Here is a 27,182-nt window from a genome sequence, read left to right as displayed (position 1 = left end):
TCCAATCAACAGCCCCTACAACCACAAAAAGGAATGTAGTCATTAGCACTTATGGTTTTTAAATGGCTCCCAGAATTATGTTGCACGAAGCACAATTTCACATCATTCTGGGTTCATTTGTGTGAAAACAAGGTCCAATCAGGCTGAAACGTTACAGGAAGGTAGAATCTATTGAGCTGTAAGTGATCTGAATGTTTCATGATGATAGCACTTTCCTAAGGGGGTCAAACCATGTCCCAAAGGTCACCGGATCTGGTGTCAATTTAAAGAAGTAGTCCACTTACACATTTGTGGGCTTATAACTTGGCTTCTGAATATCTTAGAGAGTTCAGGTTTGTTTTACAGTACTCCAATTATCAGCCCCCATTACCACAAAAAGGAATGGAGTCATTAGCACTTATTGTTTTTAAATGGCACCCAGAATTATGTTGCACGAAGCACAATTTCACATCATTCTGGGGTCATTTGTGTGAAAACAAGGTCCAATCAGGCTGAAACGTTACAAGAAGGTAGAATCTATTGAGTTGTAAGTGATCTGAACGTTTCATGATGATCGCACATTCCTATAGGGGGTCAAAACATGTCCCAAAGGTCACCGGGGCCTGGTGTCACTTTAAAGAAGTAGTCCAGTTACACCTTTGTGGGCTTATAACTTGGCTTCTGAATGTCCTAGAGAGATCAGGTCTGTTTTAATGTACTCCAATCAACAGCCCCTACATTCACAAAAAGGAATGGAGTCATTAGCACTTATGGTTTGTAAATGGCACCCAGAATTATGTTGCACGAAGCACAATTTCACATCATTCTGGGTCCATTTGTGTGAAAACAAGGTCCAATCAGGCTGAAACGTTACAAGAAGGTAGAATCTATTGAGTTGTAAGTGATCTGAACGTTTCATGATGATCGCACATTCCTATAGGGGTTAAAACCATGTCCCAAAGGTCACCAGGCCTGGTGTCACTTTAAAGAAGTTGTCCAGTTACACATTTGTGGGCTTATAACTTGGCTTCTGAATGTCCTAGAGAGATCAGGTTTAATTTAGTGTACTCCAATCAACAGCCGCTACAACCACAAAAAGGAATGGAGTCATTAGCACTTATGGTTTGTAAATGGCACCCAGAATTATGTTGCACGAAGCACAATTTCACATCATTCTGGGTCCATTTGTGTGAAAACAAGGTCCAATCAGGCTGAAACGTTACAAGAAGGTAGAATCTATTGAGTTGTAAGTGATCTGAATGTTTCATGATGATCGCACATTCCTATAAGGGGTCAAACCATGTCCCAAAGGTCACTGGATCTGGTGTCAATTTAAAGAAGTAGTCCAGTTACACATTTGTGGGCTTATAACTTGGCTTCTGAATGTCCTAGAGAGATCAGGTTTGTTTTAGTGTACTCCAATCAACAGCCCCTACAACCACAAAAAGGAATGTAGTCATTAGCACTTATGGTTTTTAAATGGCTCCCAGAATTATGTTGCACGAAGCACAATTTCACATCATTCTGGGTTCATTTGTGTGAAAACAAGGTCCAATCAGGCTGAAACGTTACAGGAAGGTAGAATCTATTGAGCTGTAAGTGATCTGAACGTTTCATGATGATAGCACTTTTCTAAAGGGGTCAAACCATGTCCCAAAGGTCACCAGATCTGGTGTCAATTTAAAGAAGTAGTCCAGTTACACATTTGTTGGCTTATTACTTGGCTTCTGAATGTCCTAGAGAGATCAGGTTTGTTTTAGTGTACTCCAACCAACAGCCCCTACAACCACAAAAAGGAATGGAGTCATTAGCACTTATGGTTTTTAAATGATACCCAGAATTATGTTGCACGAAGCACAATTTCACATCATTCTGAGTTCATTTGTGTGAAAACAAGGTCCAATCAGGCTGAAACGTTACAAGAAGGTAGAATCTATTGAGTTGTAAGTGATCTGAACGTTTCATGATGATCGCACATTCCTATAGGGGGTAAAACCATGTCCCAAAGGTCACCAGGCCTGGTGTCACTTTAAAGAAGTTGTCCAGTTACACATTTGTGGGCTTATAACTTGGCTTCTGAATGTCCTAGAGAGATCAGGTTTGTTTTAGTGTACTCCAATCAACAGCCGCTAAACCCACAAAAAGGAATGGAGTCATTAGCACTTATGGTTTGTAAATGGCACCCAGAATTATGTTGCACGAAGCACAATTTCACATCATTCTGGGTCCATTTGTGTGAAAACAAGGTCCAATCAGGCTGAAATGTTACAAGAAGGTAGAATCTATTGAGTTGTAAGTGATCTGAATGTTTCATGATGATCGCACATTCCTATAAGGGGTCAAACCATGTCCCATAGGTCACCGGATCTGGTGTCAATTTAAAGAAGTAGTCCAGTTACACATTTGTGGGCTTATAACTTGGCTTCTGAATGTCCTAGAGAGATCAGGTTTGTTTTAGTGTACTCCAATCAACAGCCCCTACAACCACAAAAAGGAATGGAGTCATTAGCACTTATGGTTTGTAAATGGCACCCAGAATTATGTTGCACGAAGCACAATTTCACATCATTCTGGGTCCATTTGTGTGAAAACAAGGTCCAATCAGGCTGAAACGTTACAAGAAGGTAGAATATATTGAGTTGTAAGTGATCTGAATGTTTCATGATGATCGCACATTCCTATAAGGGGTCAAACCATGTCCCAAAGGTCACCGGATCTGGTGTCAATTTAAAGAAGTAGTCCAGTTACACATTTGTGGGCTTATAACTTGGCTTTTGAATGTCCTAGAGAGATCAGGTTTGTTTTAGTGTACTCCAATCAACAGCCCCTACAACCACAAAAAGGAATGGAGTCATTAGCACTTATGGTTTGTAAATGGCACCCAGAATTATGTTGCACGAAGCACAATTTCACATCATTCTGGGTCCATTTGTGTGAAAACAAGGTCCAATCAGGCTGAAACGTTACAAGAAGGTAGAATATATTGAGTTGTAAGTGATCTGAATGTTTCATGATGATCGCACATTCCTATAAGGGGTCAAACCATGTCCCAAAGGTCACCGGATCTGGTGTCAATTTAAAGAAGTAGTCCACTTACACATTTGTGGGCTTATAACTTGGCTTCTGAATATCCTAGAGAGATCAGGTTTGTTTTAGTGTACTCCAATCAACAGCCCCTACAACCACAAAAAGGAATGGAGTCATTTGCGCTTATGGTTTTTAAATGGCACCCAGATTTATGTTGCACGAAGCACAATTTCAAATCATTCTGGGTTCATTTGTGTGAAAACAAGGTCCAATCAGGCTGAAACGTTACAAGAAGGTAGAATCTATTGAGTTGTAAGTGATCTGAACGTTTCATGATGATCGCACATTCCTATAGGGGGTCAAACAATGTCCCAAAGGTCACCGGGCCTGGTGTCACTTTAAAGAAGTAGTCCAGTTACACATTTGTGGGCTTATAACTTGGCTTCTGAATGTCCTAGAGAAGTCAGGTTTGTTTTAGTGTACTCCAATCAACAGCCCCTACAACCACAAAAAGGAATGGAGTCATTAGCACTTATGGTTTGTAAATGGCACCCAGAATTTTTTTGCACGAAGCACAATTTCACATCATTCTGGGTCCATTTGTGTGAAAACAAGGTCCAATCAGGCTGAAACGTTACAAGAAGGTAGAATCTATTGAGTTGTAAGTGATCTGAATGTTTCATGATGATCGCACATTCCTATAAGGGGTCAAACCATGTCCCAAAGGTCACCGGATCTGGTGTCAATTTAAAGAGGTAGTCCAGTTACACATTTGTGGGCTTATAACTTGGCTTCTGAATGTCCTAGAGAGATCAGGTTTGTTTTAGTGTACTCCAATCAACAGCCCCTACAACCACAAAAAGGAATGGAGTCATTAGCACTTATGGTTTGTAAATGGCACCCAGAATTATGTTGCACGAAGCACAATTTCACATCTTTCTGGGTTCATTTGTGTGAAAACAAGGTCCAATCAGGCTGAAACGTTACAGGAAGGTAGAATCTATTGAGTTGTAAGTGATCTGAACGTTTCATGATGATAGCACTTTCCTAAGGGGGTCAAACCATGTCCCAAAGGTCACCGGATCTGGTGTCAATTTAAAGAAGTAGTCCAGTTACACATTTGTGGGCTTATAACTTGGCTTCTGAATGTCCTAGAGAGATCAGGTTTGTTTTAGTGTACTCCAATCAACAGCCCCTACAACCACAAAAAGGAATGGAGTCATTAGCACTTATTGTTTTTAAATGGCACCCAGAATTATGTTGCACGAAGCACAATTTCACATCATTCTGGGGTCATTTGTGTGAAAACAAGGTCCAATCAGGCTGAAACGTTACAAGAAGGTAGAATCTATTGAGTTGTAAGTGATCTGAACGTTTCATGATGATCGCACATTCCTATAGGGGGTCAAAACATGTCCCAAAGGTCACCGGGGCCTGGTGTCACTTTAAAGAAGTAGTCCAGTTACACCTTTGTGGGCTTATAACTTGGCTTCTGAATGTCCTAGAGAGATCAGGTCTGTTTTAATGTACTCCAATCAACAGCCCCTACATTCACAAAAAGGAATGGAGTCATTAGCACTTATGGTTTGTAAATGGCACCCAGAATTATGTTGCACGAAGCACAATTTCACATCATTCTGGGTCCATTTGTGTGAAAACAAGGTCCAATCAGGCTGAAACGTTACAAGAAGGTAGAATCTATTGAGTTGTAAGTGATCTGAACGTTTCATGATGATCGCACATTCCTATAGGGGTTAAAACCATGTCCCAAAGGTCACTGGATCTGGTGTCAATTTAAAGAAGTAGTCCAGTTACACATTTGTGGGCTTATAACTTGGCTTCTGAATGTCCTAGAGAGATCAGGTTTGTTTTAGTGTACTCCAATCAACAGCCCCTACAACCACAAAAAGGAATGTAGTCATTAGCACTTATGGTTTTTAAATGGCTCCCAGAATTATGTTGCACGAAGCACAATTTCACATCATTCTGGGTTCATTTGTGTGAAAACAAGGTCCAATCAGGCTGAAACGTTACAGGAAGGTAGAATCTATTGAGCTGTAAGTGATCTGAATGTTTCATGATGATAGCACTTTCCTAAGGGGGTCAAACCATGTCCCAAAGGTCACCGGATCTGGTGTCAATTTAAAGAAGTAGTCCACTTACACATTTGTGGGCTTATAACTTGGCTTCTGAATATCTTAGAGAGTTCAGGTTTGTTTTACAGTACTCCAATTAACAGCCCCCATTACCACAAAAAGGAATGGAGTCATTAGCACTTATTGTTTTTAAATGGCACCCAGAATTATGTTGCACGAAGCACAATTTCACATCATTCTGGGGTCATTTGTGTGAAAACAAGGTCCAATCAGGCTGAAACGTTACAAGAAGGTAGAATCTATTGAGTTGTAAGTGATCTGAACGTTTCATGATGATCGCACATTCCTATAGGGGGTCAAAACATGTCCCAAAGGTCACCGGGGCCTGGTGTCACTTTAAAGAAGTAGTCCAGTTACACCTTTGTGGGCTTATAACTTGGCTTCTGAATGTCCTAGAGAGATCAGGTCTGTTTTAATGTACTCCAATCAACAGCCCCTACATTCACAAAAAGGAATGGAGTCATTAGCACTTATGGTTTGTAAATGGCACCCAGAATTATGTTGCACGAAGCACAATTTCACATCATTCTGGGTCCATTTGTGTGAAAACAAGGTCCAATCAGGCTGAAACGTTACAAGAAGGTAGAATCTATTGAGTTGTAAGTGATCTGAACGTTTCATGATGATCGCACATTCCTATAGGGGTTAAAACCATGTCCCAAAGGTCACCGGATCTGGTGTCAATTTAAAGAAGTAGTCCACTTACACATTTGTGGGCTTATAACTTGGCTTCTGAATATCCTAGAGAGATCAGGTTTGTTTTAGTGTACTCCAATCAACAGCCCCTACAACCACAAAAAGGAATGGAGTCATTAGCACTTATGGTTTGTAAATGGCACCCAGAATTATGTTGCACGAAGCACAATTTCACATCATTCTGGGTCCATTTGTGTGAAAACAAGGTCCAATCAGGCTGAAACGTTACAAGAAGGTAGAATATATTGAGTTGTAAGTGATCTGAATGTTTCATGATGATCGCACATTCCTATAAGGGGTCAAACCATGTCCCAAAGGTCACCGGATCTGGTGTCAATTTAAAGAAGTAGTCCACTTACACATTTGTGGGCTTATAACTTGGCTTCTGAATATCCTAGAGAGATCAGGTTTGTTTTAGTGTACTCCAATCAACAGCCCCTACAACCACAAAAAGGAATGGAGTCATTTGCGCTTATGGTTTTTAAATGGCACCCAGATTTATGTTGCACGAAGCACAATTTCAAATCATTCTGGGTTCATTTGTGTGAAAACAAGGTCCAATCAGGCTGAAACGTTACAAGAAGGTAGAATCTATTGAGTTGTAAGTGATCTGAACGTTTCATGATGATCGCACATTCCTATAGGGGGTCAAACAATGTCCCAAAGGTCACCGGGCCTGGTGTCACTTTAAAGAAGTAGTCCAGTTACACATTTGTGGGCTTATAACTTGGCTTCTGAATGTCCTAGAGAAGTCAGGTTTGTTTTAGTGTACTCCAATCAACAGCCCCTACAACCACAAAAAGGAATGGAGTCATTAGCACTTATGGTTTGTAAATGGCACCCAGAATTTTTTTGCACGAAGCACAATTTCACATCATTCTGGGTCCATTTGTGTGAAAACAAGGTCCAATCAGGCTGAAACGTTACAAGAAGGTAGAATCTATTGAGTTGTAAGTGATCTGAATGTTTCATGATGATCGCACATTCCTATAAGGGGTCAAACCATGTCCCAAAGGTCACCGGATCTGGTGTCAATTTAAAGAGGTAGTCCAGTTACACATTTGTGGGCTTATAACTTGGCTTCTGAATGTCCTAGAGAGATCAGGTTTGTTTTAGTGTACTCCAATCAACAGCCCCTACAACCACAAAAAGGAATGGAGTCATTAGCACTTATGGTTTGTAAATGGCACCCAGAATTATGTTGCACGAAGCACAATTTCACATCTTTCTGGGTTCATTTGTGTGAAAACAAGGTCCAATCAGGCTGAAACGTTACAGGAAGGTAGAATCTATTGAGTTGTAAGTGATCTGAACGTTTCATGATGATAGCACTTTCCTAAGGGGGTCAAACCATGTCCCAAAGGTCACCGGATCTGGTGTCAATTTAAAGAAGTAGTCCAGTTACACATTTGTGGGCTTATAACTTGGCTTCTGAATGTCCTAGAGAGATCAGGTTTGTTTTAGTGTACTCCAATCAACAGCCCCTACAACCACAAAAAGGAATGGAGTCATTAGCACTTATTGTTTTTAAATGGCACCCAGAATTATGTTGCACGAAGCACAATTTCACATCATTCTGGGGTCATTTGTGTGAAAACAAGGTCCAATCAGGCTGAAACGTTACAAGAAGGTAGAATCTATTGAGTTGTAAGTGATCTGAACGTTTCATGATGATCGCACATTCCTATAGGGGGTCAAAACATGTCCCAAAGGTCACCGGGGCCTGGTGTCACTTTAAAGAAGTAGTCCAGTTACACCTTTGTGGGCTTATAACTTGGCTTCTGAATGTCCTAGAGAGATCAGGTCTGTTTTAATGTACTCCAATCAACAGCCCCTACATTCACAAAAAGGAATGGAGTCATTAGCACTTATGGTTTGTAAATGGCACCCAGAATTATGTTGCACGAAGCACAATTTCACATCATTCTGGGTCCATTTGTGTGAAAACAAGGTCCAATCAGGCTGAAACGTTACAAGAAGGTAGAATCTATTGAGTTGTAAGTGATCTGAACGTTTCATGATGATCGCACATTCCTATAGGGGTTAAAACCATGTCCCAAAGGTCACTGGATCTGGTGTCAATTTAAAGAAGTAGTCCAGTTACACATTTGTGGGCTTATAACTTGGCTTCTGAATGTCCTAGAGAGATCAGGTTTGTTTTAGTGTACTCCAATCAACAGCCCCTACAACCACAAAAAGGAATGTAGTCATTAGCACTTATGGTTTTTAAATGGCTCCCAGAATTATGTTGCACGAAGCACAATTTCACATCATTCTGGGTTCATTTGTGTGAAAACAAGGTCCAATCAGGCTGAAACGTTACAGGAAGGTAGAATCTATTGAGCTGTAAGTGATCTGAATGTTTCATGATGATAGCACTTTCCTAAGGGGGTCAAACCATGTCCCAAAGGTCACCGGATCTGGTGTCAATTTAAAGAAGTAGTCCACTTACACATTTGTGGGCTTATAACTTGGCTTCTGAATATCTTAGAGAGTTCAGGTTTGTTTTACAGTACTCCAATTAACAGCCCCCATTACCACAAAAAGGAATGGAGTCATTAGCACTTATTGTTTTTAAATGGCACCCAGAATTATGTTGCACGAAGCACAATTTCACATCATTCTGGGGTCATTTGTGTGAAAACAAGGTCCAATCAGGCTGAAACGTTACAAGAAGGTAGAATCTATTGAGTTGTAAGTGATCTGAACGTTTCATGATGATCGCACATTCCTATAGGGGGTCAAAACATGTCCCAAAGGTCACCGGGGCCTGGTGTCACTTTAAAGAAGTAGTCCAGTTACACCTTTGTGGGCTTATAACTTGGCTTCTGAATGTCCTAGAGAGATCAGGTCTGTTTTAATGTACTCCAATCAACAGCCCCTACATTCACAAAAAGGAATGGAGTCATTAGCACTTATGGTTTGTAAATGGCACCCAGAATTATGTTGCACGAAGCACAATTTCACATCATTCTGGGTCCATTTGTGTGAAAACAAGGTCCAATCAGGCTGAAACGTTACAAGAAGGTAGAATCTATTGAGTTGTAAGTGATCTGAACGTTTCATGATGATCGCACATTCCTATAGGGGTTAAAACCATGTCCCAAAGGTCACCAGGCCTGGTGTCACTTTAAAGAAGTTGTCCAGTTACACATTTGTGGGCTTATAACTTGGCTTCTGAATGTCCTAGAGAGATCAGGTTTAATTTAGTGTACTCCAATCAACAGCCGCTACAACCACAAAAAGGAATGGAGTCATTAGCACTTATGGTTTGTAAATGGCACCCAGAATTATGTTGCACGAAGCACAATTTCACATCATTCTGGGTCCATTTGTGTGAAAACAAGGTCCAATCAGGCTGAAACGTTACAAGAAGGTAGAATCTATTGAGTTGTAAGTGATCTGAATGTTTCATGATGATCGCACATTCCTATAAGGGGTCAAACCATGTCCCAAAGGTCACTGGATCTGGTGTCAATTTAAAGAAGTAGTCCAGTTACACATTTGTGGGCTTATAACTTGGCTTCTGAATGTCCTAGAGAGATCAGGTTTGTTTTAGTGTACTCCAATCAACAGCCCCTACAACCACAAAAAGGAATGTAGTCATTAGCACTTATGGTTTTTAAATGGCTCCCAGAATTATGTTGCACGAAGCACAATTTCACATCATTCTGGGTTCATTTGTGTGAAAACAAGGTCCAATCAGGCTGAAACGTTACAGGAAGGTAGAATCTATTGAGCTGTAAGTGATCTGAATGTTTCATGATGATAGCACTTTCCTAAGGGGGTCAAACCATGTCCCAAAGGTCACCGGATCTGGTGTCAATTTAAAGAAGTAGTCCACTTACACATTTGTGGGCTTATAACTTGGCTTCTGAATATCTTAGAGAGTTCAGGTTTGTTTTACAGTACTCCAATTAACAGCCCCCATTACCACAAAAAGGAATGGAGTCATTAGCACTTATGGTTTTTAAATGGCACCCAGAATTATGTTGCACGAAGCACAATTTCACATCATTCTGGGTTCATTTGTGTGAAAACAAGGTCCAATCAGGCTGAAACGTTACAGGAAGGTAGGATCTATTGAGTTGTAAGTGATCTGAACGTTTCATGATGATAGCACTTTTCTAAGGGGGTCAAACCATGTCCCAAAGGTCACCAGATCTGGTGTCAATTTAAAGAAGTAGTCCAGTTACACATTTGTGGGCTTATAACTTGGCTTCTGAATGTCCTAGAGAGATCAGGTTTGTTTTAGTGTACTCCAACCAACAGCCCCTACAACCACAAAAAGGAATGGAGTCATTAGCACTTATGGTTTTTAAATGGCACCCAGAATTATGTTGCACGAAGCACAATTTCACATCATTCTGAGTTCATTTGTGTGAAAACAAGGTCCAATCAGGCTGAAACGTTACAAGACGGTAGAAGCTATTGAGTTGTAAGTGATCTGAATGTTTCATGATGATCGCACATTCCTATAAGGGGTCAAACCATGTCCCAAAGGTCACCGGATCTGGTGTCAATTTAAAGAAGTAGTCCAGTTACACATTTGTGGGCTTATAACTTGGCTTCTGAATGTCCTAGAGAGATCAGGTTTGTTTTAGTGTACTCCAATCAACAGCCCCTACAACCACAAAAAGGAATGTAGTCATTAGCACTTATGGTTTTTAAATGGCTCCCAGAATTATGTTGCACGAAGCACAATTTCACATCATTCTGGGTTCATTTGTGTTAAAACAAGGTCCAATCAGGCTGAAACGTTACAGGAAGGTAGAATCTATTGAGCTGTAAGTGATCTGAATGTTTCATGATGATAGCACTTTCCTAAGGGGGTCAAACCATGTCCCAAAGGTCACCAGATCTGGTGTCAATTTAAAGAAGTAGTCCAGTTACACATTTGTGGGCTTATAACTTGGCTTCTGAATGTCCTAGAGAGATCAGGTTTGTTTTAGTGTACTCCAACCAACAGCCCCTACAACCACAAAAAGGAATGGAGTTATTAGCACTTATGGTTTTTAAATGGCACCCAGAATTATGTTGCACGAAGCACAATTTCACATCATTCTGGGTCCATTTGTGTGAAAACAAGGTCCAATCAGGCTGAAACGTTACAAGAAGGTAGAATCTATTGAGTTGTAAGTGATCTGAACGTTTCATGATAATCGCACATTCCTATAGGGGGTCAAACCATGTCCCAAAGGTCACCGGGCCTTGTGTCCCTTAAAAAAGTAGTCCAGTTACACCTTTGTGGGCTTATAACTTGGCTTCTGAATGTCCTAGAGAGATCATGTTTGTTTTAATGTACTCCAATCAACAGCCCCTACATTCACAAAAAGGAATGGAGTCATTAGCACTTATGGTTTGTAAATGGCACCCAGAATTATGTTGCACGAAGCACAATTTCACATCATTCTGGGTCCATTTGTGTGAAAACACGGTCCAATCAGGCTGAAACGTTACAAGAAAGTAGAATCTATTGAGTTTTAAGTGATCTGAACGTTTCATGATGATCGTACATTCCTATAGGGGGTCAAACCATGTCCCATAGGTCACCGGGCCTGGTGTCACTTTAAAGAAGTAGTCCAGTTACACCTTTGTGGGCTTATAACTTGGCTTCTGAATGTCCTAGAGAGATCAGGTTTGTTTTAATGTACTTCAATCAACGGCCCCTACACCCTCAAAAAGGAATGGAGTCATTAGCACTTATGGTTTTTAAATGGCACCCAGAATTATGTTGCACAAAGCACAATTTCACATCATTCTGGGTTCATTTGTGTGAAAACAAGGTCCAATCAGGCTGAAACTTTACAGGAAGGTAGAATATATTGAGTTGTAAGTGATCTGAACGTTTCATGATGATCGCACATTCCTATAGGGGGTCAAACCATGTCCCAAAGGTCACCGGGCCTGGTGTCACTTTAAAGAAGTAGTCCAGTTACACATTTGTGGGCTTATAACTTGGCTTCTGAATGTCCTAGAGAGATCAGGTTTGTTTTAGTGTACTCCAATCAACAGCCCCTACAACCACAAAAAGGAATGGAGTCATTAGCACTTATGGTTTGTAAATGGCACCCAAAATTATTTTGCACGAAGCACAATTTCACATCATTCTGGGTCCATTTGTGTGAAAACAAGGTCCAATAAGGCTGAAACGTTACAAGACGGTAGAATCTATTGAGTTGTAAGTGATCTGAACGTTTCATGATGATCGCACATTCCTATAAGGGGTCAAACCATGTCCCAAAGGTCACCGGATCTGGTGTCAATTTAAAGAGGTAGTCCAGTTACACATTTGTGGGCTTATAACTTGGCTTCTGAATGTCCTAGAGAGATCAGATTTGTTTTAGAGTACTCCAATCAACAGCCCCTACACCCACAAAAAGGAATGGAGTCATTAGCACTTATGGTTTGTAAATGGCACCCAGAATTATGTTGCACGAAGCACAATTTCGGATCATTCTGGGTTCATTTGTGTGAAAACAAGGTCCAATCAGGCTGAAACGTTACAGGAAGGTAGAATCTATTGAGTTGTAAGTGATCTGAACGTTTCATGATGATAGCACTTTCCTAAGGGGGTCAAACCATGTCCCAAAGGTCACCGGATCTGGTGTCAATTTAAAGAAGTAGTCCAGTTACACCTTTGTGGGCTTATAACTTAGCTTCTGGATGTCCTAGAGAGATCAGGTTTGTTTTAGTGTACTCCAATCAACAGCCCCTACAACCACAAAAAGGAATGGAGTCATTAGCACTTATGGTTTGTAAATGGCACCCAGAATTATGTTGCACGAAGCACAATTTCACATCATTCTGGGTCCATTTGTGTGAAAACAAGGTCCAATCAGGCTGAAACGTTACAAGAAGGTAGAATATATTGAGTTGTAAGTGATCTGAATGTTTCATGATGATCGCACATTCCTATAAGGGGTCAAACCATGTCCCAAAGGTCACCGGATCTGGTGTCAATTTAAAGAAGTAGTCCACTTACACATTTGTGGGCTTATAACTTGGCTTCTGAATATCCTAGAGAGATCAGGTTTGTTTTAGTGTACTCCAATCAACAGCCCCTACAACCACAAAAAGGAATGGAGTCATTTGCGCTCATGGTTTTTAAATGGCACCCAGATTTATGTTGCACGAAGCACAATTTCACATTATTCTGGGTTCATTTGTGTGAAAACAAGGTCCAATCAGGCTGAAACGTTACAAGAAGGTAGAATCTATTGAGTTGTAAGTGATCTGAACGTTTCATGATGATTGCACATTCCTATAGGGGGTCAAACAATGTCCCAAAGGTCACCGGGCCTGGTGTCACTTTAAAGAAGTAGTCCAGTTACACATTTGTGGGCTTATAACTTGGCTTCTGAATGTCCTAGAGAAGTCAGGTTTGTTTTAGTGTACTCCAATCAACAGCCCCTACAACCACAAAAAGGAATGGAGTCATTAGCACTTATGGTTTGTAAATGGCAACCAGAATTATTTTGCACGAAGCACAATTTCACATCATTCTGGGTCCATTTGTGTGAAAACAAGGTCCAATCAGGCTGAAACGTTACAAGAAGGTAGAATCTATTGAGTTGTAAGTGATCTGAATGTTTCATGATGATCGCACATTCCTATAAGGGGTCAAACCATGTCCCAAAGGTCACCGGATCTGGTGTCAATTTAAAGAGGTAGTCCAGTTACACATTTTTGGGCTTATAACTTGGCTTCTGAATGTCCTAGAGAGATCAGGTTTGTTTTAGTGTACTCCAATCAACAGCCCCTACAACCACAAAAAGGAATGGAGTCATTAGCACTTATGGTTTGTAAATGGCACCCAGAATTATGTTGCACGAAGCACAATTTCACATCATTCTGGGTTCATTTGTGTGAAAACAAGGTCCAATCAGGCTGAAACGTTACAGGAAGGTAGAATCTATTGAGTTGTAAGTGATCTGAACGTTTCATGATGATAGCACTTTCCTAAGGGGGTCAAACCATGTCCCAAAGGTCACCGGGCCTGGTGTCACTTTAAAGAAGTAGTCCAGTTACACCTTTGTGGGCTTATAACTTGGCTTCTGAATGTCCTAGAGAGATCAGGTTTGTTTTAATGTACTCCAATCAACAGCCCCTACATTCACAAAAAGGAATGGAGTCATTAGCACTTATGGTTTGTAAATGGCACCCAGAATTATGTTGCACGAAGCACAATTTCACATCATTCTGGGTCCATTTGTGTGAAAACAAGGTCCAATCAGGCTGAAACGTTACAAGAAGGTAGAATCTATTGAGTTGTAAGTGATCTGAACGTTTCATGATGATCGCACATTCCTATAGGGGTTAAAACCATGTCCCAAAGGTCACCAGGCCTGGTGTCACTTTAAAGAAGTTGTCCAGTTACACATTTGTGGGCTTATAACTTGGCTTCTGAATGTCCTAGAGAGATCAGGTTTAATTTAGTGTACTCCAATCAACAGCCGCTACAACCACAAAAAGGAATGGAGTCATTAGCACTTATGGTTTGTAAATGGCACCCAGAATTATGTTGCACGAAGCACAATTTCACATCATTCTGGGTCCATTTGTGTGAAAACAAGGTCCAATCAGGCTGAAACGTTACAAGAAGGTAGAATCTATTGAGTTGTAAGTGATCTGAATGTTTCATGATGATCGCACATTCCTATAAGGGGTCAAACCATGTCCCAAAGGTCACCGGATCTGGTGTCAATTTAAATAAGTAGTCCAGTTACACATTTGTGGGCTTATAACTTGGCTTCTGAATGTCCTAGAGAGATCAGGTTTGTTTTAGTGTACTCCAGTCAACAGCCCCTACAACCACAAAAAGGAATGTAGTCATTAGCACTTATGATTTTTAAATGGCTCCCAGAATTATGTTGCACGAAGCACAATTTCACATCATTCTGGGTTCATTTGTGTGAAAACAAGGTCCAATCAGGCTGAAACGTTACAGGAAGGTAGAATCTATTGAGCTGTAAGAATCTGAAAGTTTCATGATGATAGCACTTTCCTAAGGGGGTCAAACCATGTCCCAAAGGTCACCGGATCTGGTGTCAATTTAAAGAAGTAGTCCACTTACACATTTGTGGGCTTATAACTTGGCTTCTGAATATCTTAGAGAGTTCAGGTTTGTTTTACAGTACTCCAATTAACAGCCCCCATTACCACAAAAAGGAATGGAGTCATTAGCACTTATGGTTTTTAAATGGCACCCAGAATTATGTTGCACGAAGCACAATTTCACATCATTCTGGGTTCATTTGTGTGAAAACAAGGTCCAATCAGGCTGAAACGTTACAGGAAGGTAGGATCTATTGAGTTGTAAGTGATCTGAACGTTTCATGATGATAGCACTTTTCTAAGGGGGTCAAACCATGTCCCAAAGGTCACCAGATCTGGTGTCAATTTAAAGAAGTAGTCCAGTTACACATTTGTGGGCTTATAACTTGGCTTCTGAATGTCCTAGAGAGATCAGGTTTGTTTTAGTGTTCTCCAACCAACAGCCCCTGCAACCACAAAAAGGAATGGAGTCATTAGCACTTATGGTTTTTAAATGGCACCCAGAATTATGTTGCACGAAGCACAATTTCACATCATTCTGGGTTCATTTGTGTGAAAACAAGGTCCAATCATGCTGAAACGTTACAAGAAGGTAGAATCTATTGAGTTGTAAGTGATCTGAACGTTTTATGATGATCGCACATTCCTATAGGGGGTCAAACCATGTCCCAAAGGTCACCGGGCCTGGTGTCACTTTAAAGAAGTAGTCCAGTTACACCTTTGTGGGCTTATAACTTGGCTTCTGAATGTCCTAGAGAGATCAGGTTTGTTTTAATGTACTCCAATCAACAGCCCCTACATTCACAAAAAGGAATGGAGTCATTAGCACTTATGGTTTGTAAATGGCACCCAGAATTATGTTGCACGAAGCACAATTTCACATCATTCTGGGTCCATTTGTGTGAAAACAAGGTCCAATCAGGCTGAAACGTTACAAGAAGGTAGAATCTATTGAGTTGTAAGTGATCTGAACGTTTCATGATGATCGCACATTCCTATAGGGGTTAAAACCATGTCCCAAAGGTCACCAGGCCTGGTGTCACTTTAAAGAAGTTGTCCAGTTACACATTTGTGGGCTTATAACTTGGCTTCTGAGTGTCCTAGAGAGATCAGGTTTAATTTAGTGTACTCCAATCAACAGCCGCTACAACCACAAAAAGGAATGGAGTCATTAGCACTTATGGTTTGTAAATGGCACCCAGAATTATGTTGCACGAAGCACAATTTCACATCATTCTGGGTCCATTTGTGTGAAAACAAGGTCCAATCAGGCTGAAACGTTACAAGAAGGTAGAATCTATTGAGTTGTAAGTGATCTGAATGTTTCATGATGATCGCACATTCCTATAAGGGGTCAAACCATGTCCCAAAGGTCACCGGATCTGGTGTCAATTTAAAGAAGTAGTCCAGTTACACATTTGTGGGCTTATAACTTGGCTTCTGAATGTCCTAGAGAGATCAGGTTTGTCTTAGTGTACTCCAATCAACAGCCCCTACAACCACAAAAAGGAATGTAGTCATTAGCACTTATGGTTTGTAAATGGCTGCCAGAATTATGTTGCACGAAGCACAATTTCACATCATTCTGGGTTCATTTGTGTGAAAACAAGGTCCAATCAGGCTGAAACGTTACAGGAAGGTAGAATCTATTGAGCTGTAAGTGATCTGAATGTTTCATGATGATAGCACTTTCCTAAGGGGGTCAAACCATGTCCCAAAGGTCACCGGATCTGGTGTCAATTTAAAGAAGTAGTCCACTTACACATTTGTGGGCTTATAACTTGGCTTCTGAATATCTTAGAGAGTTCAGGTTTGTTTTACAGTACTCCAATTAACAGCCCCCATTACCACAAAAAGGAATGGAGTCATTAGCACTTATGGTTTTTAAATGGCACCCAGAATTATGTTGCACGAAGCACAATTTCACATCATTCTGGGTTCATTTGTGTGAAAACAAGGTCCAATCAGGCTGAAACGTTACAGGAAGGTAGGATCTATTGAGTTGTAAGTGATCTGAACGTTTCATGATGATAGCACTTTTCTAAGGGGGTCAAACCATGTCCCAAAGGTCACCAGATCTGGTGTCAATTTAAAGAAGTAGTCCAGTTACACATTTGTGGGCTTATAACTTGGCTTCTGAATGTCCTAGAGAGATCAGGTTTGTTTTAGTGTTCTCCAACCAACAGCCCCTGCAACCACAAAAAGGAATGGAGTCATTAGCACTTATGGTTTTTAAATGGCACCCAGAATTATGTTGCACGAAGCACAATTTCACATCATTCTGGGTTCATTTGTGTGAAAACAAGGTCCAATCATGCTGAAACGTTACAAGAAGGTAGAATCTATTGAGTTGTAAGTGATCTGAACGTTTTATGATGATCGCACATTCCTATAGGGGGTCAAACCATGTCCCAAAGGTCACCGGGCCTGGTGTCACTTTAAAGAAGTAGTCCAGTTACACCTTTGTGGGCTTATAACTTGGCTTCTGAATGTCCTAGAGAGATCAGGTTTGTTTTAATGTACTCCAATCAACAGCCCCTACATTCACAAAAAGGAATGGAGTCATTAGCACTTATGGTTTGTAAATGGCACCCAGAATTATGTTGCACGAAGCACAATTTCACATCATTCTGGGTCCATTTGTGTGAAAACAAGGTCCAATCAGGCTGAAACGTTACAAGAAGGTAGAATCTATTGAGTTGTAAGTGATCTGAACGTTTCATGATGATCGCACATTCCTATAGGGGTTAAAACCATGTCCCAAAGGTCACCAGGCCTGGTGTCACTTTAAAGAAGTTGTCCAGTTACACATTTGTGGGCTTATAACTTGGCTTCTGAGTGTCCTAGAGAGATCAGGTTTAATTTAGTGTACTCCAATCAACAGCCGCTACAACCACAAAAAGGAATGGAGTCATTAGCACTTATGGTTTGTAAATGGCACCCAGAATTATGTTGCACGAAGCACAATTTCACATCATTCTGGGTCCATTTGTGTGAAAACAAGGTCCAATCAGGCTGAAACGTTACAAGAAGGTAGAATCTATTGAGTTGTAAGTGATCTGAATGTTTCATGATGATCGCACATTCCTATAAGGGGTCAAACCATGTCCCAAAGGTCACCGGATCTGGTGTCAATTTAAAGAAGTAGTCCAGTTACACATTTGTGGGCTTATAACTTGGCTTCTGAATGTCCTAGAGAGATCAGGTTTGTCTTAGTGTACTCCAATCAACAGCCCCTACAACCACAAAAAGGAATGTAGTCATTAGCACTTATGGTTTGTAAATGGCTGCCAGAATTATGTTGCACGAAGCACAATTTCACATCATTCTGGGTTCATTTGTGTGAAAACAAGGTCCAATCAGGCTGAAACGTTACAGGAAGGTAGAATCTATTGAGCTGTAAGTGATCTGAATGTTTCATGATGATAGCACTTTCCTAAGGGGGTCAAACCATGTCCCAAAGGTCACCGGATCTGGTGTCAATTTAAAGAAGTAGTCCACTTACACATTTGTGGGCTTATAACTTGGCTTCTGAATATCTTAGAGAGTTCAGGTTTGTTTTACAGTACTCCAATTAACAGCCCCCATTACCACAAAAAGGAATGGAGTCATTAGCACTTATGGTTTTTAAATGGCACCCAGAATTATGTTGCACGAAGCACAATTTCACATCATTCTGGGTTCATTTGTGTGAAAACAAGGTCCAATCAGGCTGAAACGTTACAGGAAGGTAGGATCTATTGAGTTGTAAGTGATCTGAACGTTTCATGATGATAGCACTTTTCTAAGGGGGTCAAACCATGTCCCAAAGGTCACCAGATCTGGTGTCAATTTAAAGAAGTAGTCCAGTTACACATTTGTGGGCTTATAACTTGGCTTCTGAATGTCCTAGAGAGATCAGGTTTGTTTTAGTGTACTCCAACCAACAGCCCCTACAACCACAAAAAGGAATGGAGTCATTAGCACTTATGGTTTGTAAATGGCACCCAGAATTATGTTGCACGAAGCACAATTTCACATCATTCTGGGTTCATTTGTGTGAAAACAAGGTCCAATCAGGCTGAAACGTTACAGGAAGGTAGGATCTATTGAGTTGTAAGTGATCTGAATGTTTCATGATGATAGCACTTTCCTAATGGGGTCAAACCATGTCCCAAAGGTCACCGGATCTGGTGTCAATTTAAAGAAGTAGTCCACTTACACATTTGTGGGCTTATAACTTGGCTTCTGAATATCTTAGAGAGTTCAGGTTTGTTTTACAGTACTCCAATTAACAGCCCCCATTACCACAAAAAGGAATGGAGTCATTAGCACTTATGGTTTTTAAATGGCACCCAGAATTATGTTGCACGAAGCACAATTTCACATCATTCTGGGTCCATTTGTGTGAAAACAAGGTCCAATCAGGCTGAAACGTTACAAGAAGGTAGAATATATTGAGTTGTAAGTGATCTGAATGTTTCATGATGATCGCACATTCCTATAAGGGGTCAAACCATGTCCCAAAGGTCACCGGATCTGGTGTCAATTTAAAGAAGTAGTCCACTTACACATTTGTGGGCTTATAACTTGGCTTCTGAATATCCTAGAGAGATCAGGTTTGTTTTAGTGTACTCCAATCAACAGCCCCTAAAACCACAAAAAGGAATGGAGTCATTTGCGCTTATGGTTTTTAAATGGCACCCAGATTTATGTTGCACGAAGCACGATTTCACATTATTCTGGGTTCATTTGTGTGAAAACAAGGTCCAATCAGGCTGAAACGTTACAAGAAGGTAGAATCTATTGAGTTGTAAGTGATCTGAACGTTTCATGATGATCGCACATTCCTATAGGGGGTCAAACAATGTCCCAAAGGTCACCGGGCCTGGTGTCACTTTAAAGAAGTAGTCCAGTTACACATTTGTGGGCTTATAACTTGGCTTCTGAATGTCCTAGAGAAGTCAGGTTTGTTTTAGTGTACTCCAATCAACAGCCCCTACAACCACAAAAAGGAATGGAGTCATTAGCACTTATGGTTTGTAAATGGCAACCAGAATTATTTTGCACGAAGCACAATTTCACATCATTCTGGGTCCATTTGTGTGAAAACAAGGTCCAATCAGGCTGAAACGTTACAAGAAGGTAGAATCTATTGAGTTGTAAGTGATCTGAATGTTTCATGATGATCGCACATTCCTATAAGGGGTCAAACCATGTCCCAAAGGTCACCGGATCTGGTGTCAATTTAAAGAGGTAGTCCAGTTACACATTTGTGGGCTTATAACTTGGCTTCTGAATGTCCTAGAGAGATCAGGTTTGTTTTAGTGTACTCCAATCAACAGCCCCTACAACCACAAAAAGGAATGGAGTCATTAGCACTTATGGTTTGTAAATGGCACCCAGAATTATGTTGCACGAAGCACAATTTCACATCATTCTGGGTTCATTTGTGTGAAAACAAGGTCCAATCAGGCTGAAACGTTACAGGAAGGTAGAATCTATTGAGTTGTAAGTGATCTGAACGTTTCATGATGATAGCACTTTCCTAAGGGGGTCAAACCATGTCCCAAAGGTCACCGGATCTGGTGTCAATTTAAAGAAGTAGTCCAGTTACACATTTGTGGGCTTATAACTTGGCTTCTGAATGTCCTAGAGAGATCAGGTTTGTTTTAGTGTTCTCCAACCAACAGCCCCTGCAACCACAAAAAGGAATGGAGTCATTAGCACTTATGGTTTTTAAATGGCACCCAGAATTATGTTGCACGAAGCACAATTTCACATCATTCTGGGTTCATTTGTGTGAAAACAAGGTCCAATCAGGCTGAAACGTTACAAGAAGGTAGAATCTATTGAGTTGTAAGTGATCTGAATGTTTTATGATGATCGCACATTCCTATAGGGGGTCAAACCATGTCCCAAAGGTCACCGGGCCTGGTGTCACTTTAAAGAAGTAGTCCAGTTACACCTTTGTGGGCTTATAACTTGGCTTCTGAATGTCCTAGAGAGATCAGGTTTAATTTAGTGTACTCCAATCAACAGCCGCTACAACCACAAAAAGGAATGGAGTCATTAGCACTTATGGTTTGTAAATGGCACCCAGAATTATGTTGCACGAAGCACAATTTCACATCATTCTGGGTCCATTTGTGTGAAAACAAGGTCCAATCAGGCTGAAACGTTACAAGAAGGTAGAATCTATTGAGTTGTAAGTGATCTGAATGTTTCATGATGATCGCACATTCCTATAAGGGGTCAAACCATGTCCCAAAGGTCACCGGATCTGGTGTCAATTTAAATAAGTAGTCCAGTTACACATTTGTGGGCTTATAACTTGGCTTCTGAATGTCCTAGAGAGATCAGGTTTGTTTTAGTGTACTCCAATCAACAGCCCCTACAACCACAAAAAGGAATGTAGTCATTAGCACTTATGATTTTTAAATGGCTCCCAGAATTATGTTGCACGAAGCACAATTTCACATCATTCTGGGTTCATTTGTGTGAAAACAAGGTCCAATCAGGCTGAAACGTTACAGGAAGGTAGAATCTATTGAGCTGTAAGAATCTGAAAGTTTCATGATGATAGCACTTTCCTAAGGGGGTCAAACCATGTCCCAAAGGTCACCGGATCTGGTGTCAATTTAAAGAAGTAGTCCACTTACACATTTGTGGGCTTATAACTTGGCTTCTGAATATCTTAGAGAGTTCAGGTTTGTTTTACAGTACTCCAATTAACAGCCCCCATTACCACAAAAAGGAATGGAGTCATTAGCACTTATGGTTTTTAAATGGCACCCAGAATTATGTTGCACGAAGCACAATTTCACATCATTCTGGGTTCATTTGTGTGAAAACAAGGTCCAATCAGGCTGAAACGTTACAGGAAGGTAGGATCTATTGAGTTGTAAGTGATCTGAACGTTTCATGATGATAGCACTTTTCTAAGGGGGTCAAACCATGTCCCAAAGGTCACCAGATCTGGTGTCAATTTAAAGAAGTAGTCCAGTTACACATTTGTGGGCTTATAACTTGGCTTCTGAATGTCCTAGAGAGATCAGGTTTGTTTTAGTGTTCTCCAACCAACAGCCCCTGCAGCCACAAAAAGGAATGGAGTCATTAGCACTTATGGTTTTTAAATGGCACCCAGAATTATGTTGCACGAAGCACAATTTCACATCATTCTGGGTTCATTTGTGTGAAAACAAGGTCCAATCAGGCTGAAACGTTACAAGAAGGTAGAATCTATTGAGTTGTAAGTGATCTGAACGTTTTATGATGATCGCACATTCCTATAGGGGGTCAAACCATGTCCCAAAGGTCACCGGGCCTGGTGTCACTTTAAAGAAGTTGTCCAGTTACACATTTGTGGGCTTATAACTTGGCTTCTGAGTGTCCTAGAGAGATCAGGTTTAATTTAGTGTACTCCAATCAACAGCCGCTACAACCACAAAAAGGAATGGAGTCATTAGCACTTATGGTTTGTAAATGGCACCCAGAATTATGTTGCACGAAGCACAATTTCACATCATTCTGGGTCCATTTGTGTGAAAACAAGGTCCAATCAGGCTGAAACGTTACAAGAAGGTAGAATCTATTGAGTTGTAAGTGATCTGAATGTTTCATGATGATCGCACATTCCTATAAGGGGTCAAACCATGTCCCAAAGGTCACCGGATCTGGTGTCAATTTAAAGAAGTAGTCCAGTTACACATTTGTGGGCTTATAACTTGGCTTCTGAATGTCCTAGAGAGATCAGGTTTGTCTTAGTGTACTCCAATCAACAGCCCCTACAACCACAAAAAGGAATGTAGTCATTAGCACTTATGGTTTGTAAATGGCTGCCAGAATTATGTTGCACGAAGCACAATTTCACATCATTCTGGGTTCATTTGTGTGAAAACAAGGTCCAATCAGGCTGAAACGTTACAGGAAGGTAGAATCTATTGAGCTGTAAGTGATCTGAATGTTTCATGATGATAGCACTTTCCTAAGGGGGTCAACCCATGTCCCAAAGGTCACCGGATCTGGTGTCAATTTAAAGAAGTAGTCCACTTACACATTTGTGGGCTTATAACTTGGCTTCTGAATATCTTAGAGAGTTCAGGTTTGTTTTACAGTACTCCAATTAACAGCCCCCATTACCACAAAAAGGAATGGAGTCATTAGCACTTATGGTTTTTAAATGGCACCCAGAATTATGTTGCACGAAGCACAATTTCACATCATTCTGGGTTCATTTGTGTGAAAACAAGGTCCAATCAGGCTGAAACGTTACAGGAAGGTAGGATCTATTGAGTTGTAAGTGATCTGAACGTTTCATGATGATAGCACTTTTCTAAGGGGGTCAAACCATGTCCCAAAGGTCACCAGATCTGGTGTCAATTTAAAGAAGTAGTCCAGTTACACATTTGTGGGCTTATAACTTGGCTTCTGAATGTCCTAGAGAGATCAGGTTTGTTTTAGTGTACTCCAACCAACAGCCCCTACAACCACAAAAAGGAATGGAGTCATTAGCACTTATGGTTTTTAAATGGCACCCAGAATTATGTTGCACGAAGCACAATTTCACATCATTCTGAGTTCATTTGTGTGAAAACAAGGTCCAATCAGGCTGAAACGTTACAAGAAGGTAGAATCTATTGAGTTGTAAGTGATCTGAACGTTTCATGATGATCGCACATTCCTATAGGGGGTCAACCCATGTCCCAAAGGTCACCGGATCTGGTGTCACTTTAAAGAAGTAGTCCAGTTACACCTTTGTGGGCTTATAACTTGGCTTCTGAATGTCCTAGAGAGATCGGGTTTGTTTTAATGTACTCTAATCAACAGCCCCTACATTCACAAAAAGGAATGGAGTCATTAGCACTTATGGTTTGTAAATGGCACCCAGAATTATGTTGCACGAAGCACAATTTCACATCATTCTGGGTTCATTTGTGTGAAAACAAGGTCCAATCAGGCTGAAACGTTACAAGAAGGTAGAATCTATTGAGTTGTAAGTGATCTGAACATTTCATGATGATCGCACATTCCTATAGGGGGTCAAACCATCTCCCATAGGTCACCGGGCCTGGTGTCACTTTAAAGAAGTAGTCCAGTTACACCTTTGTGGGCTTATAACTTGGCTTCTGAATATCCTAGAGAGATCAGGTTTGTTTTAATGTACTCCAATCAACAGCCCCTACAACCACAAAAAGGAATGGAGTCATTAGCACTTATGGTTTTTAAATGGCACCCAGAATTATGTTGCACAAAGCACAATTTCACATAATTCTGGGTTCAGTTGTGTGAAAACAAGGTCCAATCAGGCTGAAACGTTACAGGAAGGTAGAATCTATTGAGTTGTAAGTGATCTGAACGTTTCATGATGATCGCACATTCCTATAGGGGGTCAAACCATGTCCCAAAGGTCACCGGGCCTGGTGTCACTTTAAAGAAGTAGTCCAGTTACACCTTTGTGGGCTTATAACTTGGCTTCTGAATGTCCTGGAGAGATCAGGTTTGTTTTAATGTACTCTAATCAACAGCCCCTACATTCACAAAAAGGAATGGAGTCATTAGCACTTATGGTTTGTAAATGGCACCCAGAATTATGTTGCACGAAGCACAATTTCACATCATTCTGGGTTCATTTGTGTGAAAACAAGGTCCAATCAGGCTGAAACGTTACAAGAAGGTAGAATCTATTGAGTTGTAAGTGATCTGAACGTTTCATGATGAACGCACATTCCTATAGGGGGTCAAACCATGTCCCATAGGTCACCGGGCCTGGTGTCACTTTAAAGAAGTAGTCCAGTTACACCTTTGTGGGCTTATAACTTGGCTTCTGAATATCCTAGAGAGATCAGGTTTGTTTTAGTGTACTCCAATCAACAGCCCCTACATTCACAAAAAGGAATGGAGTCATTAGCACTTATGGTTTGTAAATGGCACCCAGAATTATGTTGCACGAAGCACAATTTCACATCATTCTGGGTCCATTTGTGTGAAAACAAGGTCCAATCAGGCTGAAACGTTACAAGAAGGTAGAATCTATTGAGTTGTAAGTGATCTGAATGTTTCATGATGATCGCACATTCCTATAAGGGGTCAAACCATGTCCCAAAGGTCACCGGATCTGGTGTCAATTTAAAGAAGTAGTCCAGTTACACATTTGTGGGCTTATAACTTGGCTTCTGAATGTCCTAGAGAGATCAGGTTTGTTTTAGTGTACTCCAATCAACAGCCCCTACAACCACAAAAAGGAATGTAGTCATTAGCACTTATGATTTTTAAATGGCTCCCAGAATTATGTTGCACGAAGCACAATTTCACATCATTCTGGGTCCATTTGTGTGAAAACAAGGTCCAATCAGGCTGAAACGTTAAAAGAAGGTAGAATCTATTGAGTTGTAAGTGATCTGAATGTTTCATGATGATCGCACATTCCTATAGGGGTTAAAACCATGTCCCAAAGGTCACCAGGCCTGGTGTCACTTTAAAGAAGTTGTCCAGTTACACATTTGTGGGCTTATAACTTGGCTTCTGAATGTCCTAGAGAGATCAGGTTTGTTTTAGTGTTCTCCAACCAACAGCCCCTGCAACCACAAAAAGGAATGGAGTCATTAGCACTTATGGTTTTTAAATGGCACCCAGAATTATGTTGCACGAAGCACAATTTCACATCATTCTGGGTTCATTTGTGTGAAAACAAGGTCCAATCAGGCTGAAACGTTACAAGAAGGTAGAATCTATTGAGTTGTAAGTGATCTGAACGTTTTATGATGATCACACATTCCTATAGGGGGTCAAACCATGTCCCAAAGGTCACCGGGCCTGGTGTCACTTTAAAGAAGTAGTCCAGTTACACCTTTGTGGGCTTATAACTTGGCTTCTGAATGTCCTAGAGAGATCAGGTTTGTTTTAATGTACTCCAATCAACAGCCCCTACATTCACAAAAAGGAATGGAGTCATTAGCACTTATGGTTTGTAAATGGCACCCAGAATTATGTTGCACGAAGCACAATTTCACATCATTCTGGGTCCATTTGTGTGAAAACAAGGTCCAATCAGGCTGAAACGTTACAAGAAGGTAGAATCTATTGAGTTGTAAGTGATCTGAACGTTTCATGATGATCGCACATTCCTATAGGGGTTAAAACCATGTCCCAAAGGTCACCAGGCCTTGTGTCACTTTAAAGAAGTTGTCCAGTTACACATTTGTGGGCTTATAACTTGGCTTCTGAGTGTCCTAGAGAGATCAGGTTTAATTTAGTGTACTCCAATCAACAGCCGCTACAACCACAAAAAGGAATGGAGTCATTAGCACTTATGGTTTGTAAATGGCACCCAGAATTATGTTGCACGAAGCACAATTTCACATCATTCTGGGTCCATTTGTGTGAAAACAAGGTCCAATCAGGCTGATACGTTACAAGAAGGTAGAATCTATTGAGTTGTAAGTGATCTGAATGTTTCATGATGATCGCACATTCCTATAAGGGGTCAAACCATGTCCCAAAGGTCACCGGATCTGGTGTCAATTTAAAGAAGTAGTCCAGTTACACATTTGTGGGCTTATAACTTGGCTTCTGAATGTCCTAGAGAGATCAGGTTTGTCTTAGTGTACTCCAATCAACAGCCCCTACAACCACAAAAAGGAATGTAGTCATTAGCACTTATGGTTTGTAAATGGCTGCCAGAATTATGTTGCACGAAGCACAATTTCACATCATTCTGGGTTCATTTGTGTGAAAACAAGGTCCAATCAGGCTGAAACGTTACAGGAAGGTAGAATCTATTGAGCTGTAAGTGATCTGAATGTTTCATGATGATAGCACTTTCCTAAGGGGGTCAAACCATGTCCCAAAGGTCACCGGATCTGGTGTCAATTTAAAGAAGTAGTCCACTTACACATTTGTGGGCTTATAACTTGGCTTCTGAATATCTTAGAGAGTTCAGGTTTGTTTTACAGTACTCCAATTAACAGCCCCCATTACCACAAAAAGGAATGGAGTCATTAGCACTTATGGTTTTTAAATGGCACCCAGAATTATGTTGCACGAAGCACAATTTCACATCATTCTGGGTTCATTTGTGTGAAAACAAGGTCCAATCAGGCTGAAACGTTACAGGAAGGTAGGATCTATTGAGTTGTAAGTGATCTGAACGTTTCATGATGATAGCACTTTTCTAAGGGGGTCAAACCATGTCCCAAAGGTCACCAGATCTGGTGTCAATTTAAAGAAGTAGTCCAGTTACACATTTGTGGGCTTATAACTTGGCTTTTGAATGTCCTAGAGAGATCA

The sequence above is a fragment of the Nothobranchius furzeri genome, chromosome 10, assembly GCF_043380555.1.
Source record: "Nothobranchius furzeri strain GRZ-AD chromosome 10, NfurGRZ-RIMD1, whole genome shotgun sequence".
Classification (NCBI taxonomy): Eukaryota; Metazoa; Chordata; class Actinopteri; order Cyprinodontiformes; family Nothobranchiidae; genus Nothobranchius; species Nothobranchius furzeri.
The sequence above is the reverse complement of the archived record's forward strand: the minus strand, read 5'-3'. Positions refer to the sequence as shown.